Below are 21,515 nucleotides of genomic sequence, written 5' to 3'. Positions count from 1 at the left end.
TGTCGTACTGCTCTAACAGTCAGGAAGTTTTTCCTGATGCCCAGCCGGAATCTGGCTTCCTTTAACTTGAGCCCGTTATTCCGCGTCCTGCACTCTGGGAGGATCAAGAAGAGATCCTGGCCCTCCTCTGGGTGACAGCCTCATGGCCGTGCATTTCATAATTTCAAAAGTCTACACCCGCTGACCGTCCCTCAGAATAATTGTCTTCTTATCTCACGCTGGGGTTCTGCCGAGTGTGATGGTGATAGATCCTCCCATTATCCAATAAATAAATTTCTATACTGCCCAATACTGACGTTGCTGTTGAGCGGTGTGCAGTCTGAGTGCCGCAGTTTCTGGGCTGTGCCAGGAGGCGGCAGCATTGACTCGGGGGAGAAGGTCTGGCCGGGTCCATTTTAGCTGCTTTCATTCAAAAGCAAAAATAGGCCTTTCTATGAATGGGAGATGCTGGATGGTAAAGGGGGGCCGGGCGGTGCGTGTTGGATGGGTTGGCTGCATGTCAGAGGAGGACACACAGCTCTCCTTTGCCAATGCCAAAGCCCTCAACAGCCCCCCTTTCTTTCCTTACCCTAAAAAGGGGCAGGCGGGCGTTGACAGCTCCCTGCAATGAGATCAGAGAGGGGGTTTCACTTTCCAGGGGGATGGGGGGCTGAGCAAAGGCAAGGCCCACACTACCCCACTTTTTTTTATGAATATTCAGTGCAAAGGAGATTCCTTCTCCCCCACCCCTTCTGCACTAAGCAACACTCTGGGCTGGGATCTCACGATGTGGGAAAAGAGATTCGTGGGGGATGGAGCGGCTTGGTCCACCCACCCACCCCCTTCTCCATCACGGAGGCCTGCCAAGTTTCTCCAGCGAACGGGCAAAGCGGGTGCTTTGTCCTTGCCCTTCCTCTGACCTTGAAGTCGCCCTCGATGGAGAACCTGGACAGCTACTGGCCCAACGTCTGCAGGGCAAAGCTTGGTGCTGATTTTTGCAGGGGGTGGGGGTGGGCGACTGCCTTTCAGCACTCCAGGTCCAGCTTCCCCGCCCACCCTAAGGAGTAAAATGCTAGGCTTGAAATCAAGCATGATTAAAGCGGATGGTTTTCCCCATGTGCACGCAAAGGCCGTCCAACCAAGACCCAGTTCCCACCTCTGAGCATGCCAAGAGCGCCTCCTATCCCCTGCAGATGCCGCCTCCTTACTTCTCCAGAAGGTGGGGTGGGGTGGGTTCAGGAATCTCACCCAAGCTCTGCTTGAGATAAAGTAGTATTCATCTCCTTCTCTCTAATCTTGCTTATGTCAGACACAGTGGTGAATTATAGGCGATGCTGAACTTGGCATGAGAGACATCTTAGCCCCTTTACTACTACTACTACTACTACTACTACTACTATTATTATTATTATTATTATTATTATTATTATTATTATTATTTTAACAAAACCAAGTTTCTATCCCTCATGTTTGCCAAGATATGAAGGCTAGTATGTGGTTGGACAGTGCTGGGGTGGTGCTTTCCATAATTTGCAGCAGGTGGATAAATTTATACAAAATGGAAAAATATGCACATTTACATCATTTGTACCTTGGACAAATAATAACAATAACAATAATAGTAATAATAATAAATTTCTTACTAGCCTCTCCAATTGAATTGAGGTGGGGGGAAACAAGTATAAAATATATAAAATACTGATTAAAAACTTTGTATACACTGTTTAAAACATTTTTTGTGAACCGCCCAGAGAGCTCCGGCTATTGGGCGGTATAGAAATGTAATAAATAAATAAATAAATAAAAATTTAAATCTTGGAATTGTTGTAGATCACAAGCTGAATATGAGCCAACAGTGCGATAGGGCTGCAAGAAAGGCAAATGCTGTTTTGGGCTGCATTAATAGAAGTAGAGCTTCCAAATCGCGTGAGGTACTGGTTCCTCTCTATTCGGCCCTGGTTAGGCCTCATCTAGAGTATTGCGTCCAGTTCTGGGCTCCACAATTCAAGAAGGACGCAGACAAGCTGGAGTGTGTTCAGAGGAGGGCAACCAGGATGATCAGGGGTCTGGAAACAAAGCCCTATGAAGAGAGACTGAAAGAACTGGGCATGTTTAGCCTGAAGAAGAGAAGATTGAGGGGAGACATGAGAGCACTCTTCAAATACTCGAAAGGTTGTCACACAGAGGAGGGCCAGGATCTCTTCTCGATCCTCCCAGAGTGCAGGACACGGAATAACGGGCTCAAGTTAAAGGAAGCCAGATTCCGGCTGGACATCAGGAAAAACTTCCTGACTGTTAGAGCAGTACGAAATGGAATCAGTTACCTAGGGAGGTCGTGGGCTGTCCCACACTAGAAGTATTCAAGACAACCATCTGTCAGGGATGCTTTAGGGTGGATTCCTGTATTGAGCAGGGGGTTGGACTTGATGGCCTTGTAGGCCCCTTCCAACTCTGCTGTCCTAAAAGCATACTAAAATATCCTAAAATTCTCCTGGATAGGCCTGCCTGAAGAGATCAGTCTTGATAGCTTTCTTGAATGCCTTTTCTGCTTTGGGAGGTGAAGGTTGCAAGTGACTTGTAGGGTTATTTTTAAATTCATGTTATTGTTTATTTTACAAGTATTCAATCATGAAAATAATTAAGAAATCATAAATCATTTATATCCCATTTTACAAGTTTTTTAAAAAGTCAGATATAAATATGCAATCTATACTTCCTCAAAATACCCCTAATGGGGATATTAATAATATCCCTAATAGCACTCTCTTGCACTTTATACATCTTCATTTATTTTTTATGCATGCACAGGTTTTTTTGGTTTTTTTAAAAAGCAACCCTGATCAATGAAAGCACTTCAAATTGAGGGAAAGGTTGCAGTGCTGTTGTTGCAGTGGGCCAGTCTGACCTTCCCAGCCTGAAGGATGCTGCTTTGGATGTTGAAACACAACATGTGAGTTTGGCTGTGGATAGATCAGCAGCTAGAAAGAGAATCTAGTTGCAAGAGGGGGGGGACCCCACACATGTAATTAAATCAACACACATACTTCTAGTTGCTTGATTCCTTGATTGTTTGCATGCCTGCCAGTTTCCCTCCCCCCCATTCCAATTATTGATCTGGGTGTCCACCCCCCCCCAAAAAAAAAACTTTTTGCAGGACCCTCCCAGACTTTTGAAAAAGCCAGGGTCCACTACAGGAAACACCGGGGTGGCAAGAGGCAAGGCGTATTTATAGAACCGTTGGAGGCTCTGTTTGCACCGTCCGCAGGCCAATGAAGGGGAGGGGGGAGGTTTGAGAAATGCTGTCCAAGCCGCCCCCCACCCTCAATGAAGGCCAGATAATCCCAGCCCGCCCCACCCTAAGGAAAATCCTCTAAGCTGCCGCTGCTGGTGGTGTTCTTCCTCTGTCCTTGTGGAAGGATTAGTTGACCACACAGGGGGGTTAACTCCTTCAGAGCCAGGGTAGGTGCAACAGACTCGGTGTGGAGCCGGTATTGTTTTGAGGATCAGAATGGGTGCAGCGCGCAGGGCACATGCCTGGTGGGGTGCAGACGGGGGCACCCTTGTTGAGTGAGTGCAGCAACATTGGGGGCTGTTTTGTGGTGACTGCAGACATCAGGGTGTGGAACTCCTAGAATCATACAGTTGGAAGGGGCCTACAAGGCCATTGAGTCCAACCCCTGCTCAGTGCAGGAATCCACCCTAAAGCATCCCTGACAGATGCTTGTCCAACTTGAATGCCACTAGTGTGGGAGAGCCCACAACCTCCCTAGGTCACTGGTTCCATTGTCGTACTGCTCTAACAGTCAGGAAGTTCTTCCTGATGTCCAGCTGGAATCTGGCTTCCTTTAACTTGAGTCCATTATTCCGTGTCCTGCACTCTGGGAGGATCGAGAAGAGATCCTGACCCTCCTCTGTGTGACAACCTTTTCAGCATTTGAAGAGTGCTCTCATGTCTCCCCTCCATCTTCTCTTCTCCAGGCTCAACCTGCCCAGTTCTTTCAGTCTCTCTTCATAGGGCTTTGTTTCCAGACCCCTGATCATCCTGGTTGCCCTCCTCTGAACACGCTCCAGCTTGTCTGCGTCCTTCTTGAATTGTGGAGCCCAGAACTGGACGCAATACTCTAGATGAGGCCTAACCAGGGCTGAATAGAGAGGAACCAGGACCTCACGTGACTTGGAAGCTCTACTTCTATTAATGCAGCCCCAAATAGCATTGGCCTTTCTTGCAGCCATATCGCACTGTTGGCTCACATTCAGCTCGCGATCTACAGCAACTCCAAGATTGGATCTGGATCTCCAGTCCTGCTCTCTGGGGTTGTCCGATGGCTGGACACCCTTCTGCTGTTCCTGCCCCTCCCCTCTCTTACTGACCGTCTTTGAGTGGTTTCCCTTTTCAAAAGTAGAAATGCCTCTCCTAAGGTTGAATTCCAGCTGGACATCAGGAAAAACTTCCTGACTGTTAGAGCAGTACGACAATGGAACCAGTTCCCTAGGGAGGTTGTGGGCTCTCCCACACTAGAGGCCTTCAAGAGGCAGCTGGACAACCGTCAGTCAGGGATGCTTTAGGGTGGATTCCTGCATTGAGCAGGGGGTTGGTCTGGATGACCTTGTAGGCCCCTTCCGGCTCTGCTATTCTATGATTCTATGGATTTGGCACAGTGCACAAAAGGGCAACTAAAATGACTAAGGGGCTGGAGCAAATCCCTTCCAAGGGAAGGATACAACAACTGGGATGGGTTAGCTTGGAAGAAAGGAGGTTAAGCGGAGACATGATAGAGGGGTACAAAGTCAGGCATGGTGGAAAGAATGTGGATAAGGAGGGGTTTTTCTCCCTCTCCCGAAATACTACAACCCCAAGGGACCATCCCTTGAAGCTGATTGGTGGGAGATTCAGCACAGAGAAAAGGAAGGACTTCTTCACACAGCGCATGGTTAAATTATGGAACTCACTGCCACAAGATGCAGTGACGGACACCCATTTGGATGGCATTGAAAGGGGGTTGGATCAATTCCTAGAGGAGAAGGCTATCCATGGCTATTAGCCCTGACATCTGTGTGCTACCTCCATTGGCAGAAGCAGTTGCTGGGGAACATGGGTGGGAGGGTGCTGTTGCAACGTGTCCTGCTTTGTTGGTCCCTGGTCAACAGCTGGTTGGCCACTGTTGGAACAGAGTGCTGGACTAGATGGACCCTTGGTCTGATCCAGCCTCAGGGCTCTGCTTAGGCTCTCCTGAGTTACAGTAAGAACCTCAAGGTAAAGTAGGCCGGGCTTTCTGATATTTTGTCCCCGCTCCTTCTGGATTCAGCCCCACCTAACACTGGAATGCAGTCTCCAAGGGCCGCTCCTAAACGGAATTTGGTCCTTGGCCTGAGAGAGATTAAAGAGCCCTGGTGTCTGCAGCCATGGAAAGCTGCAGCAGCAGGAGAAGGGTGTTTTGAGATACCTGCTAGGGTGTGGTGTGTATCCCACAGCACGTAAACCCTGCTGCTGGTGTGTGTGTACACAGCAGGGATGTGCTCCGCTTCTCCTCGGACCGGAGAAGCAGGAGCGGATGGGGGGGGCTTCGCCTCCCCTTAAGGCGGAGGCGAAGAGGATTGGGGGAGCCGCGGAGCGTTGCGGAGCGGAGCGAGGTGAAGGCAGATCCTTCGCCTCGATCCAGAGTTCCGCAAAAAAGGTAAGGGGGGTTTACTTGACCCTGCCGCTGTCGCTGCCGCCCATGCGGCGACGGCGGCAGGGCCAGGTAAGGTCCTCCTCCCTCCTCTCCCTTACCTGCATCCATCCGCGGTCCCGCGGCTGCTTCAACTGAGCCTGAGGACTCAAACAGGAAGACTAGGCCGTCTAGTCTTCCTGTTTACGTCCTCGGGCTCAGTTGAAGCAGCTGCGGAACCGCAGACAGATGCAGGTAAGGGAGAGGAGGGAGGGGGGCCTTACCTGGCGCCACTCCCCGCCACTGCGGAGCTCCGATTCGGAGCTCCGCAGTGGAGTGGAGTGGCTCCTAGGCAGATTGAGGCGGGGCGGAGCGGGCCCGATCCACAATTTGCAGATCGGGCGCGAAGAGGATCAGGGGGGTCCGTGCACAGCCCTAATACACAGTGCGGTACAAAGATGAGTCTAGCAGTGGAGGCTGGTGGCTCCAATGTCAGTGGGGCGGTGAATCCGTTCTGGGTCTCGATCAGAGCCAATCAGAATTCTGAAGGTGTTGTCCAAGGGGCAGAGCTGTCCTGATCCCCCCAAAGAGGCCCTGCCTCTTTAGCCCAAGCAAGACGGGTAGCAATGACACAGGTGCTGCTTTCTCCTGGCATGCAGGTGGCAGCCACAGGAAAAGGTGCCCCTGCTGAATTTCAGCTTGTCAGCCAGCTGTTAAAAGCACAGGAGCTGAGGCAGAGGGAGGAAGGTGGCAACGGCCACTTTGCACCACTGCTTTGAACCGCAGGTGTTCCCTCTCCAAGGGACGATGCATTTTGGCCCACTAGGTTGGGTTGGGAACATTTTGTGCTCCCGACTCCTCAACCCCCAACCCCGTCTCGCCAGTGCTGCTCCATCCATTCACAAAAGCCAGAGAATTCCTGGGCCTGGACCAAGAGGGAGTTGGGAGAATTAACCGCCTCCATGGTGGGGAATGTTTTATTGCAAATGGAGAGATTGGAAAGGGATTTTACGGGTGTCCTTGGAAGTGTGCAGCCAGTCCCAAGGTAGAATCAGTGTGGCTCTAGGTATCCAACAAGTGTGTGTGTGTGGGGGTGTTTGCACACAGGAACACTGAAAGATGCCTTGGTACACCTAGCCCGGTACTGTTGACAACAATGGATGTCAGTAGCTCTGATGTCAGTGGGGTGGAGAATCCGCTCCAGGTTTCTTTAGATAACTTCTTTAGAGTTCCGACTGAAACCTGGAGTGGATTTTCCACTCCACTGACCTGGGAGCCCCCAGACCCCATTGGTCTACACTAACTGCCAGCTGCTCTCCCTCCAGAGCTTCAGGCAGGGCTCCTTTCTAGCCCTTGCAGAAGATGTCAGGGATTGTAGAATGATAGAATAGCAGAGTTGGAAGGGGCCTACAAGGCCATCGAGTCCAACCCCCTGCTCAATGCAGGAATCCACCCTAAAGTATCCCTGACAGATGGTTATCCAGCTGCCTCTTGAATGCCTCTAGTGTGGGAGAGCCCACAACCTCCCTAGGTAACTAACCTAACAGTCAGGAAGTTTTTCCTGATGTCCAGCCGGAATCTGGCTTCCTTTAACTTGAGCCCGTTATTCCGTGTCCTGCACTCTGGGAGGATCGAGAAGAGATCCTGGCCCTCCTCTGTGTGACAACCTTTTAAGTATTTGAAAAGTGCTCTCATGTCTCCCCTCCATCTTCTCTTCTCCAGGCTAAACCTGCCCAGTTCTTTCAGTCTCTCTTCATAGGGCTTTGTTTCCAGACCCCTGATCATCCTGGTTGCCCTCCTCTGAACACGGTCCAGCTTGTCTGCGTCCTTCTTGAATTGTGGAGCCCAGAACTGGACGCAATACTCTAGATGAGGCCTAACCAGGGCCGAATAGAGAGGAACCAGTACCTCATGCAATTTGGAAGCTATACTTCTATTAACGCATCCCAAAATAGCATTGGCCTAGGGATCAAACTAGGGACCTTCTCCCTGACCTGTCCAGTTTTTTTAAAAAACAACCGTGACTATGATGAAAGAACTCTATCTGTCTCATAAGAAGAACCAACCAAGGCTCCGTCTAGTCCAGCACTTCGTTTACACAGTGGCCAAACCAAGTGTCAAATAGGAACCCACAAGCAGGACCCGGTGCAACAGCACCCTCTCGCCCATGATCCTCAGCAACTGGGATGTATGGGCTTACGGCCTCTGATACTGGAGGTTGCCATCAAGGCTAATACCCATGGATAGCATTTTCTTCTGGAATTTATCCTACCCTGCTTTAAAGCTATCCAAACTGGTGGCCATCACCACATCTTGTGGCAGTGAGTTCCATAGTTTAACTATGCGCCGTGTAAAGAAGTCTTGCCTTTCCTCCGCCCTGAATTAAATATAGTGAGAACCATCACCACCCTGTCTTGTTTGAGAGAGGGATTAAAATGTCTCCCCATCCACATTCTCCCCACCATGCATAATTTCGTACACCTCTATCATGTCTCCCCTCAGCCTCCTTCTCTCCAAGCTAAACAATCCCAGCTGTTGTAACCTTCCCTCATAGGAGAGATGCTCCAGCCCCCTGGATCATTTTATTTGCCCCTTTCTGCACTTTTTCCAGCTCTACAATGTCTTTTTTTTCAGGTGAGATGACCAGAACTGTACACAGTATTTTAAGTGTGGTCGCACCATAGATTTGATTAAAGGCAGTAGGGTCCTGACACTTTTATTCTCAATTCCTTTCCTAATTATGCCCAATATTCTGCCTGTCCCATTCCGCCACTCAAAAATCTACTGCCTGACTTGACCATGCTGGACCCACCTCAGAGGACCTTAAGTCCTTTTCAGAACTATGATGGGAGGAGGAATCCCTAGTTTCACATGCCCATTTATTCCTATTGGTAAATCTTCTAATAGAGTGATGGTGAACTCATTCTCTGAGTGCCTTTCCTGATTTAGTCAAAATGGCATCATCCACACACACAAGCGGGAAGGAACAACAGACTTGAGGGAACTGCAAAAAGAAATATAAGAAAATCCCAAAACAGCCCAATGAAAGGGAAATTGTAATGGCATAGTCTCAAAGAGGGCATGGCTGGCTGGAACCCTGAACAGGAGCTTTCCACAGGGTGACCATGGGTCCTCTTTTTTTTTTTTTTACAGAACTGTTTAAAGGACTCTCTATTCCAAGTCTGGTTTAGAGATAAAGAACTCCCAGAGTGCAGGACACGGAATAACGGGCTCAAGTTAAAGGAAACCAGATTCCAGCTGGACATCAGGAAAAACTTCCTGACTGTTAGAGCAGTACGACAATGGAACCAGTGACCTAGGGAGGTTGTGGGCTCTCCCACACTAGAGTCCTTCAAGAGGCAGCTGGACAACCATCTGTCAGGGATGCTTTAAGGTGGATTCCTGCCTTGAGCAAGGGGTTGGACTCCATGGCCTTGTAGGCCCCTTCCAACTCTGCTATTCTATAATTCTATGAACTACAGGAAATGTGTCCCATCACTGTCCCATCACCAGGACAGACCGATGACTAGGGAGACACACAGCTCACAGCCATCCACACTAAGGCCAGACCTAAGGTATTTCTATTTACATAAAAGATATTTCTAAATTTGCATATGAATATCAATCAGCATATGCAAAAGTTGTGCAAATTGCTGTCACCTTTTGACCTCTTTTTTTGGGGGGCGCAATTCCTAAGGGATACCCTGGTGTCCGTCAAATCTCCATCTTTGAGCAGGCCTTACAAAAAAGACCCGTGTTGTGTTGTGTTTGTCATCAGCCCCTGCTGACTGGCAACAACTACAGATAAATGTTGATTGATCCATATGGCCATCTTTGATCCCTTTCTACATAAAACTGTGCCCATCTGTCCATGCCGGCCTTCATGGTGGGGGTGGGGGGTTCCCGGAGGCTCTGGGGCTGAATCGATTTGGTTAATTGCCCACGAATGAGGACACTTTAGGTTGACATTGATCTGCATCCATCAGAAGAGCAGATGGGGGGGTTAGGCCACAACTAGGGGACGGGGGGGGGGGGGCTGATGCAGGAGACGGGAGATGGAGGTGGCCCAGGCAGGCTCGCTGGGCATGGGGCCAGGCTGGAATGCATTTCATGACTCTGCAGAGCTCAGGGCATGTGAGGCTACGACAAAAAAGCCCTCCCTCTCCCCAGCCTGGCATCAAGCTGCATCACGGCAGTGCAGAAGCGGAGGTTGGCAGGGATCAGGCTGGGCTGCCAGACAGAAATGCAGGCTGGAACCCGGAGGAATAAACTGGAGCAGGGGGAGGGGGCAGCCTAAAGCAAAAGCCGCATTAAAACACACACACAAACACACACATACACACACGATCTGGATGGATGGGTCTAATTTACTATTATATTCAAGCTGGGCCTGCAACGAAATGTTGCAGTGCAGATTGCTCCTGTTCAGGGTGTCAGCCAGTCAGCCAGCCCCTTTACAGGGCACCCCCTTCCATTGTCCTCCCCCACTCCTGGTTTTCCATCCCCTCCACGACACGGAAGCATTCTGTACCCATTGAACATGCTCCGTTGTCACTGAGCTGTTTTGGGGCGAGGGGGTGAGGGGTTACCCCTCCTTAAGGTTGCTCCTAGCATTTTCTGTACTTCTGCAAACTGCGTGTCTCACGATACCTGCATCGGCAGTGGTGTTTTAGCTACTTAAGGGTCACCCTGTGAGAAGGAGTTCAGTATGGGCTTAGTGTCATTTGCCTGTCTCTTTTCTACATTTCCCTAATTTCTTACACCCATTACATTCTGCCCCTAACCGTAATTATCTCCAGTAGCAGAGGCAGTGTGCCTGTGTGCACCAGTTGCTGGGGAATATGGATGGGAGGGTGCTGTTGCACCATGTCTTGCTTGTGGGTCCCTGACCGACAGCCGGCTGGCCACTGGGTGAACAGAGTGCTGGACTAGATGGACCCCTGGTCTGACCCAGCATCAGGGCTCTTCTGATGTTCTTGATAGCTTATTTATCTTTCATCTTATGCAGGTTCCTGCACATTTACAGTTATTTTTCAGCACTGAACTCTCTGACTCACACTGTACGTCATCTCTCTCCACCCTTCCCCAACGGTTCCCTGAAAAAGGATCAAAATTGAATTGGAATTACGGAAGACGGTCTGTCTCTCTTTCATTAGCCGGGCCACTGACCTCATCTGCGGCCCGTCTCAGAATTCTCTGATCCCTCTGAATTTAGCTGCAATCCCCACAGTAGCTGAAGATGAGTGGGGTTGGGAAGAATTTCCTCAGCAATCCTGCATTGCCGCCTGTTGCAATGCAAAGTATTTGGGGCAATGGAGACCCATTCACTTTACCAAAAGCCCTGTTCTGGGAGAGATGAAAACCACTAGAACTGGTTTGTTGATAGGGACCCACACAGCTGCCTGCAATTTGGAGAGCTTGACTAAGCTACATCTCAAAATTGACCACTACTACACCACTGCTCTGGAGCTGACTGGGCAGCATGTAGTGTAGTGGTTAAAGTGTCAGACTGGGAGTCCGGAGATCTGGGTTCTAATCCGCACTCAGCCATGGAAACCCACTGGGTGACTTTGGGCCAGTCACCGGCTCTCACTCAGCCCAGCCTACCTCACAGGGCTGTTGTTGTGAGGATAAAAATGGAGAGAGGAGGAGGATTATGTATGCCGCCTTGGGTTCCCTGGAGGAAAAAAGGTGGGATATAAATGCAATGATAAATATGTTTTTAGCTGGAAACAGCGACCATTTCTCATGGAAGAAGCTACAGGCCTCGAACTAAGTCATTAAGAGGTTTGGAAAGGGATGCATGGGGTCATCTAGTCCACCCCTGACCGAACACAGGAAATACTACACGTAAAGCATCCCAAACAGCTGCATGTTCCACTTTTTCTGGGAAACGTCCAAAGAAAGAGAATTTGGGACAGCTGCCCCCAACGTGGTTCCCTCCAGACGGTTGGGAATTGTGTTTCAAAACATCTGGAGGGAAACCAGGTTGGGGACAGCTGATACCCTTCCGCAATTTGTTCCATGACTGCTCTGCTCTCAGGACACAGGAAGATAATAAGAAATAATAATAATAATTTATTTATTTATTTATTACATTTACATACCGCCCCATAGCCGAAGCTCTCTGGGCTGTTTACAAAAGTTAAAAACCGTAAACAATAAAAATATACAAAAATTAAAACTATCAAAACCATAAAAACAACAGTATAAAAACAACAGTATCCATTTAAAAACAACAGTTCTGGGGTCCATTAAAAAAACAAACTTAGCATTGTTAAATGCTGTTAAATGCCTGGGAGAAGGGAAAAGTCTTGACCTGGTGCCTGAAAGATAACAGTGCTGGCACTAGGCGAGCCTCATCGGGGAGACCATTCTATAATTGGGGGGCTACTACCGAAAAGGCCCTTTCCCTTGTTGCCATCCTCCGAGTGTCCCTCGGAGTAGGCACTCAGAGGAGGACCTTAGATGTTGAGCGCAGTGTACGGGGAGGTTCATGTCAGGAGAGGCTTTCCGTCAGGTATTGCGGTCCCAAGCCATGTAGGGCTTTATAGGTTAAAACCAGCACCTTGAATTGGGCTCGGAAATGTATAGACAGCCAATGGAAGCGGGCCAGAATCGGTGTTATATGTTCAAACCTCCCTTTTCCAGCTATCAATCTGGCTGCTGCATTTTGCACAAGCTGCAGCTTCCGAACCGTCTTCAAAGGCAGCCCTATGTAGAGTGCATTGCAGTAATCTAATTTGGAGGTTACCAGAGCATGGACAACTGAAGCCAGGTTATCCCTGTCCAGATAGGGGCATAGCTGGGCCACCAACGGGAGTTGGTCGAAAGCACTCCGTGTCACCGAGGCCACCTGAGCCTCAAGTGACAGAGATGGTTCTAGGAGAACCCCCAAGCTACGAACCTGCTCCTTCAGGGGGAGTGCAACTCCATCCAGAACCGGTTGAACACCCCCCATCCGGTCAGGAGAACCACCCACCAGCAGCATCTCAGTCTTGTCTGGATTGAGTTTCAGTTTATTAGCCCTCATCCAGTCCATTGTCGCAGCCAGGCACCGGTTCCTCTGGATTGAGGCAGGGAACAACCTCAAATACAAGAATACTATAACATACATAAAATTGATTTAAAAAACATATGAAATGAATACGTTATTAAAATAACAGCCAGACATCTTAAAATTCGACTGGGTAGGCCTGCCGGAAGAGATGAGTCTGGGACGTGTTCACTTAGCCAACGCAGCAAAAACTATCGGTAAGACATCCTGTAGAGGATGTATTTGAGGGGCAGACCCATCTCGCCCTCATTTCAGCGGAAGAGCTCTCCTGAGTGTGATATAGGGCACTTTTCTTCCCTAACATTTTATGTTCCTCCTTTCCAGAGGCAAGCCCACATCTGGCCCATTCCTGACTACAATATAATGATAACGCTGGCCTACCAGAAAGGGCTGTTGTAAAGATTACTGGGTTTTGAATGCTCAAAAAAGCACCGTGCAAAAGTGCTTTGCGAACCACCCAGGGAGCTTCGGCGATTGGGCGGTATAAAAATGCAAATAATAATAATAATAATAATAATAATAATAATAATAATAATAATATGACTGGGAAGCCCTGCATTCAGACTCTCACTCAGCCAGAAAGCACTGCGGGTGGTTACTTTGGACCTGAGCCTAATCTACCCACACTGGGGTATTTTGAGGATAGAACGGCCCATAAAATGGAACCTTTTATGCCACCACTTTGATCTGCTTGGAGGAAGAGATTATTACAAATGCAAATAAATTCAATATCATAGTGAGAACCATTGCCAACCTGTCATCTTTGAGAAGGGATTAAAATGTCTGACTATATCCACATTCTCCCCACCATGCATGATTTTGTACACCTCTATCTTGTCTCCCCTTTGCCTCCTTTTCCCCCAAGCTAAACCATCCCAGCTGATGTAACTTCCCTTCATAGGGGAGATGCTCCAGCCCTTTAATCGTTTTAGTTGCCCTGTTCTGAACTTTCCCCAGCTCTACAACATCTTTTTTTAGGTGTGGTGACCGGAGCCGTAAGTATTCCAAATGTGGTCGCACCATAAATTTGTATAAAGGCAGCCTGATCTTGGCAGTTTTATTCTCAATTCCTTTCCTAATAATGCCTAACTTGGAGTTTGCCTTTTTTTCCTTTTTCCTTTTTTTACAGCAGCCACACACTGGGTTGACATTTTCATTGACCTCTCCACCACAACCCCAAGATCATAGAATCATAGAATCATAGAACAGCAGAGTTGGAAGGGCCCTACAAGGCCATCGAGTCCAACCCCCTGCTCAATGCAGGAATCCACCCTAAAGCATCCCTGACAGATGCTTGTCCAGCTGCCTCTTGAAGGCCTCCAGTGTGGGAGAGCCCACAACCTCACCAGGGAACTGATTCCATTGTCGTACTGCTCTAACAGTCAGGAAGTTTTTCCTGATGTCCAGCTGGAATCTGGCTTCCTTTAACTTGAGCCCGTTATTCCATGTCCTGCACTCTGGGAGGATCGAAAAGAGATCCTGGCCCTCCTCTGTGTGACAACCTTTCAAGTATTTGAAGAGTGCTCTCATGTCTCCCCTCCATCTTCTCTTCTCCAGGCTAAACCTGCCCAGTTCGTTCAGCCTCTCTTCATAGGGCTTTGTTTCCAGACCCCTGATCATCCTGGTTGCCCTCCTCTGAACACGCTCCAGCTTGTCTGCGTCCTTCTTGAATTGTGGAGCCCAGAACTGGACGCAATACTCTAGATGAGGCCTAACCAGGGCCGAATAGAGAGGAACCAGAACCTCACGCAATTTGGAAGCTATGCTTCTATTAATGCAGCCCAAAATAGCATTTGCCTTTCTTGAAGCCACATCGCACTGTTGGCTCCTATTCAGCTTGCGATCTACAACAATTCTTGTGCTTAAACAAGAAATAGAATTATCTCTTGTTAAGCACGACATGCTTGGTGGGTGGAGGCCTGGATGACTCTGAAATAGTCCCCCCACAAATCTTTTGCTTTTTCTCTCCTGAACCCCCTCATGACAGTCCACTGAGGCATAACGTGTGCCCAGCTAGAAGATGATCCTGCCAGGTCCCTGGGCGGAGAGATTGCCTTACGCACGGAGATTAAAGAAATACAATCTGTCTCATTGTCGCAGCAGCTGATAGAAGACTGGCGATTGTGGAGTGGGGGGGGGAGGGATTAAGGGTGATCCAGCCCGGAGAGAAAGCGACAAGCAAAGAACCAATCCAGGCAGGGGGTGGGGGGTGGGGAGATACAATATTATAGCACAGTGGGGAGGGGGGGAATATAGGTTACTAGGGGAAAATTGCCAACAGTCTGGACAAAGATGCATCTCCTCACCCATCCCTCAACTCCTGCAAGGGAAAAGCATCCATCGCAGTGAGAAAGCAGCTGTTGCAGGTAGAAAAGACAGCAAAGGAGGAACCTAAAGACCAGATCACCCACTTCGGAGGCGGAAATGGGTTCTGAGGCTTCATAGACCCTGGAGGGGATTAGGTGTGCAAAGAGACAGCTGTGTACTGGGGTTTCATTAGGACCTTGGGGGCATGTTTTGGAGCTCAGGGAAGTCGAGAGTGTTTTTTGATCATTTGATCTCCTACCACGTAAATAGGCATAACCAACTTCACGTACATCCAGGACCAAGTTTGGTTTGCAAAATAGGAATGTAGCCTCACATCACGTCCGGTCTGGAGTATTTTGATGCAGTCCTGATTCCAGAGGCAGCTGCATTTATCTGTAGCGGCAAAGACAAAGAGCTCTGTGGCACCTTAGAGGCTGCCTGGTTTTTTGTGGCCCAAGCTTGAATTGGATGTAAGTACAGGTGGATGTTATTACACTGGTCCTGGAGAGGAAAGGAGACCCAAAATGAGGTAAAGGCTGTATCACGTTGAGGCCTCAACTGGTTCCAATGTTGAAGCATGCATGCTTCCAAGTAACACAGAACGCTGCATCAGGCAAAATGAAATCTAGCAGAGATTGCTGGGGGGGACGGGACACTGCAGGAGCCCTCCGGCTGCATCAGGTGACTACCCTACTTGTCTGTTCAGTCAGATAAAGAATTCTGTGCCACCTTAAACCTTGCATGGCTTTAAGCCTGCAGGAAGTCCAATTAAGACATCCCTTCATTAGAAGAAGACGAAAAAGAAGAAGAAATTATTGTGCAATGCTGCTTCGGTCGGACGCATTCTGCAGTAGCAAAATGGGTGGGGTGGGGTATTCCCTTGCCCTGGTGGCTAGCATAAATGCTGCATCCGCAGGGAGCTGTCTGTGGTGCTAGGTTGTGAAAGGTGGGCCCCTCTGGCACCTCCCCAGCGTTGAAGGTTCCTGGCACCCCACTCCTGCAATGAATGGAGGGCTCCGCGTTGCCAAAGCAACCTTCCTTCTGCAGAGAAGTCCCTGTCGCCATGGCGACTGTCCCACTTTTGGGAGCTGTCTTGGGTGCTGCTTTCTCACTCCCCTCCTGCCGCGGACGCCTCCAAGCGAGGCCTGTGCAAATTGCCCCCCACCATGCTGTGCATTGAAGCCTGCAAGAGGCTTGGCACCTCTGTGCTTCCCCCCCCCCCCCATCTTGCAATCCCAAGCAAGCGCACATTAAAAAAAAGGGATGGGGGAGAAAAGGACGCCCTGGCTGGCCCACCATACATCACTAGCTGGTGCCCCAGATTCAGCACATCGTATACCTTCTGCTTCCTTTTGGGCATAATGTTCCCAATTCTCTTTTGTGGGCAAAGATGCTTCTTTAGCTCATCTTCCCCCACGGGTCAGCAGAGCTAGGAGCCAAAGTTACTCACTGCTACAAGATGATGCACGTAACTTTCAATACCTTTCAAAATAGCACAAGCCTATAAATAAAAGGATCCATAGCAATTCTTATTTCTGTACGCTGAGAAATTAAGTCCTGTTGCATGTTCCCAAAATTCCTTCATATTATAAACCAATTAGTGGGAAATTTAAAAGGAGGTAGGACAAATGTACCCTGTATGCAACAGGCCAAGGATCTAGTGCCTGGATTCACACTCTTCTCTTCTTCCAAGGGTGTAACTTTGAGCCACAGCTTTGCCCCCTAAGTATATTGATAAACCTCCTACCCCTTTTGCAAACCTTCACCCTACCACTCAAGATGGGGAATTCTCACTAACACAAGAACCCATAACCACTGAAGCAATTCAGATTATTGTGGTGCACGTCTAGATATGTATTGCTGTATAACTATCTGTAGAGTTTATTGATTTTTTAAATCTATTTATTATTGCATTTATCCTGCATTTTTTCCTCCAAGGAACCCAAGGCGGCATACATAATCCTCCTCCTCTCCATTTTATCCTCACAACAACAACCCTGTGAGGTAGGTTGGGCTGAGAGGCTGTGACTGGCCCAAAGTCACCCAGTGGGTTTCCATGGCCAAGTGGGGACTCGAACCTGGATCTCCCGACTCCCAGTCCAACACTTTAGCCACTACACCACACTGGCTCTTACACTGAGCTTGGCCCATTTGTTGCTTTAAGGGAGATTTACAATCAAGAGTTCTGTGCGTTCTGGAATTCTGCACATGCAAAGGAAACACACATCGTTCCGGACTGATTACAGAACACAGCATTGCAGGAATCTCAGTTTTCTCAAGGAAAATAGATTTGGCCTCCTTATTAGCAGAGGGGGGAAAGTTGTCTAGTGTAATATCGAGAGCCAGAAAACTTCACCAGGCTTACTGGTGGGCAAGGCGGCTTCACCCACGGCTAGCAAAACAATGCAAAAAATTAAATTAAATTTTAAAAAAAGATGCAAAAATGATAGGCATGACTGACTGACAAGGCCCCTTGCTCAAGGCATTGAGCAGGGGGTTGGACTCGATGTCCTTGTAGGCCCCTTCCAACTCTGCAATTCTATGATTCTATGACTGCTACAACTCACAGGATGTGAAAAGTCTTAGGAGTACACAGCCTTGCAATGCCTAAAGGCCCATAGATTAATGTGCCCCCAAATTATTCTGGAGAGCTGACAAGGAGGGAGTTAAGATAGGAGAATAGCCCAACAATGGAATCAGTTACCTGGGGAGGTTGTGGGCTCTCCTTCGCTAGAGGCCTTCAAGAAGCAGCTGGACAGCCATCTGTCAGGGATGCTTTAGGGTGGATTCCTGCATGGAGCAGGGGGTTGGACTCGATGGCCTTGTAGGCCCCTTCCAACTCTGCTGTTCTATGATTCTATGAACTGGTTCTAGAGAGAACAGCCAGATGGCTTCAAGAAAGCCCCCAGGCTGGGCATGAATTCAACAGCCCCCACCTCCTCTGTTTGGCTCCCTGCTCCCATTTATCAAAACCAAAACCAAAACGCCAATAATTATAACCGACTTCACAAAGGCCGTAGTGAAATCGACTGGTAATAGGAAACGCTATTTCACATCATGAAACATACGGAATCCGTACCCAGAAACTATAGTATGGCCTTCCCCAACCAGGTGCCCTCCTAATGTGTTTCCCGCACAGGCCCTTGAGCTGACCCAACACAGCCCTTCTTCTTGCAAAAGGCAAAAGAAAGGACAGCAATGTGTTTACTTAAATCCGTGAAACCCGACAGCTCCCAGGAGTAAGCAATGTACAGTGATGGTTTTAGGCGCTTGCAAGGGATGCTCCGGTGTGTCACGCATTATATAGCTTCTTTGCTCCAATTGACAGAGGTACAGGAGGGTGTTTACAACACCGCCATACCTTGGGAATTCCATTTCAATTCCCAGGTCAGGAATGCGGCAAACACACACACACCCCTATAATAATGCAATGGCCAAGGGCGACAGTGCAGCGTGTGTGTGTGTGCTAAGAATAGCTGGCACCGACAGTGCAGATGGGCCCAGAAAGGAGCTGCAGGAAGCATCTCAGCTCACCAGACCTTGGCAGTGGGGCAGCAGGCGAGGAAGAAGCCGCTGGAAAGGGAGCCGCCGATGAAACCTTGAGCCCCAAAATGGAAAATCCACACAGCACCCCAGCTATTAACATGGAAACACTGCCTGATGGAATGTGCAAGAGCTTTCTGCTCCTCTTTCCCGGGATATATATGTGTGTGTGTGTGTGCGCGTGCGCGTGCGCGAAGCAGTTCCCAATGATGACAACCACACAAAATCTCAGGGGAAAGTCTAGGTCTCACACACACACCAGCCGCCTCCCTTTGGCACACACATTTCTGCCACAGTCTCACTGCGTGCAAAGCGATGGTGTGGGAGGCTGGAGAGAATCTGCTTTTTGGAAGGCCAAGTGTTCGCTTCTCGGCTCCCTTCGGCCTTCTCTTCCCTTGTCAGCCCAGTGAAAAGGAAAAGCCACAGCAAGCCTTTAATGAAAGCCATTCATTCCGTCTGGCTCACTGGGCCCGAGGGGGCTGCTGCCAGCGCCTCCCCATCCCCCAGCGCTGGGCACGGCAGCTTCACCCAAATGATTTAGGGGCAGCCCCGAACCAGGAGGCAATGGCGCTTCCCTCTCCCCACCGGCTTCACTTGACCACGTTAAAAAAAAAAAAAAGGTGATGCCCTCATGCACACAATTCACTGGGGCACCCCCAAAGAGCCAGAAAGGTTATCCCACAAACGGCCCTCATTCCAGGCCCCACTCTGAAAGAGCCTGCCTGTTTTGGGGGGGTTTCCTTTCCTTTTAATCTGGCGGCCCCCGGCCAGAGAGAAACATCACATTCATTTCCCTCCGAACGGCAATCATTCAGTCCAGTAGCTAACTTTAGTAGTCACGCGCTTCATTTGTGTCCTGTTTTCACTGCCAATTCAAGCAAATGGGAGAGTACACTGCTACATAGACACTACCCACAAACCCAAAGGCTCTCCATCTCCAGGCTAGGCTTTAGAGACACAACGGGATGAACAACGGCCACTGTTGTTGTAACTAGTAACAACTACAGCTGGAAAAGAACAGCCCACCAAAAACCGTGGGCCTAGAAGCCAGCACTAAAGGCTAGCATAAGTACAGCAATGTTCCCCAACCTGGTGCCCCCCAAAATGTGATGGACCCAGTATCCCCAACCAGCTGGGGAAGGCTGCTTTAAGTAGGGTGACCCTATGAAAAGGAGGACAGGGCTCCTGTATCTTTAACAGTTGTATCGAAAAGGGAATTTCTGCAGGTGTCATTTGTATATATGGAGGACCTGGTGAAATTCCCTCTTCATCACAACAGTTAAAGCGGCAGGTGCCCTGCCCTCGATTGAATCTTGTCACTCTAGTATAGCTCCTGCAGCTTTAACTGTTGTGACAAAGAGGGAATTTCATCAGGTGCTGCACGCATACAAATGACACCTGCTGAAATTCCCTTTTCTATGCAACTGTTCCAAGATTAGGAAATAGAAACCAAATGCAGTTGCAAGATGGGGGATACTTGGCTCAGCAATACTACAAACGAGAAGGATCTTGGAATTGTTGTAGATCACAAGCTGAATATGAGCCAACAGTGCGATATGGCTGCAAGAAAGGCAAATGCTATTTTGGGCTGCATTAATAGAAGTATTAATCAGGTGAGGTACTGGTTCCTCTCTATTCGGCCCTGGTTAGGCCTCATCTAGAGTATTGCGTCCAGTTCTGGGCTCCACAATTCAAGAAGGACGCAGACAAGCTGGAGCGTGTTCAGAGGAGGGCAACCAGGATGATCAGGGGTCTAGAAACAAAGCCCTATGAAGAGAGACTGAAAGAACTGGGCATGTTTAGCCTGGAGAAGAGAAGATGGAGGCGAGACATGAGAGCACTCTTCAAATACTTGAATGGTTGTCATGCAGAGAGGGCCAGGATCTCTTCTCGATCCTCCCAGAGTGCAGGACATGGAATAAAGGGCTCAAGTTAAAGGAAACCAGATTCCAGCTGGACATCAGGAAAAACTTCCTGTTATAGAGCAGTACGACAATGGAATCCGTTACCTAGGGAGGTTGTGGGCTCTCCCACACTAGAGGCCTTCAAGAGGCAGCTGGACAACCATCTGTCAGGGATGCTGTAGGGTGGATTCCTGCATTGAGCAGGGGGTTGGACTGGATGGCCTTAGAAGCCCCTTCCAACTCGGCTATTCTATGATTCTAAGATACAGGAGCCCTGTCCTCCTTTTCATACGGTCACCTTACTTTAAGGCCTAGTAGCCATCATTAAAGAACAGAGCACCGTGGCCTGTAGCCTAGCAACCACAATTTGAGGACCAGGTCACAAATTTGACCAATATCGCATGCACTGTGTCTAGCTTTTTGACATTTTATTTTGCATAGCTTTAGAAAGCCTTCTGGAGTTGCACGTGGTATAATTCAAACCAACGTTTTATCTCCGCACACACACTTGAACTCATAAAAATTCAGCACGATACCAGGTTTTAAAGTTTTATTTCTCATCTTTTACAGTAAATCTGATACAGGCAATTAAATAATTCTGCAAATAAAAACGAAGAACGGAAAAAAAATTCAAAAAAGTTAAAAAGCCGAGGAATTTAAGTTATGACTCCCATTCATACATGTAGACTTCTCAGAGATGCAGCCTTAAAGGTAAAGGGATGAAATTTAATAGTTATTAAAAAATAAAAAGCAAGGAAAGTTAAAAAACCTCCATTGCCAAAATTAAGTTTCTTTCTTTAAAACACACTTCTTTTGTTCGACAAATATTAACAGGAAGGGGGACGCAAGGATCTAGAGAACCAAAGATCTCCATCAGTTAATTCAGGTGGCTAAAGAGGCATTATTGGGTTCAGTCAATATTCCCCCACCCCCACCCCAAAACTATGGCGGAAACAGTGGGTTTTATTTATTTATATCATCTTAGTGCAATGTGCCACTATAATAACAGATTAAAACAACTGTATACTAAAGAATGAACAGGGTCAGAATAGATCCTATTTAGAAACAAATGGAAAG

Source organism: Elgaria multicarinata, chromosome 11, assembly GCF_023053635.1.
Source record: "Elgaria multicarinata webbii isolate HBS135686 ecotype San Diego chromosome 11, rElgMul1.1.pri, whole genome shotgun sequence".
NCBI lineage: Eukaryota > Metazoa > Chordata > Lepidosauria > Squamata > Anguidae > Elgaria > Elgaria multicarinata.
The sequence above is the reverse complement of the archived record's forward strand: the minus strand, read 5'-3'. Positions refer to the sequence as shown.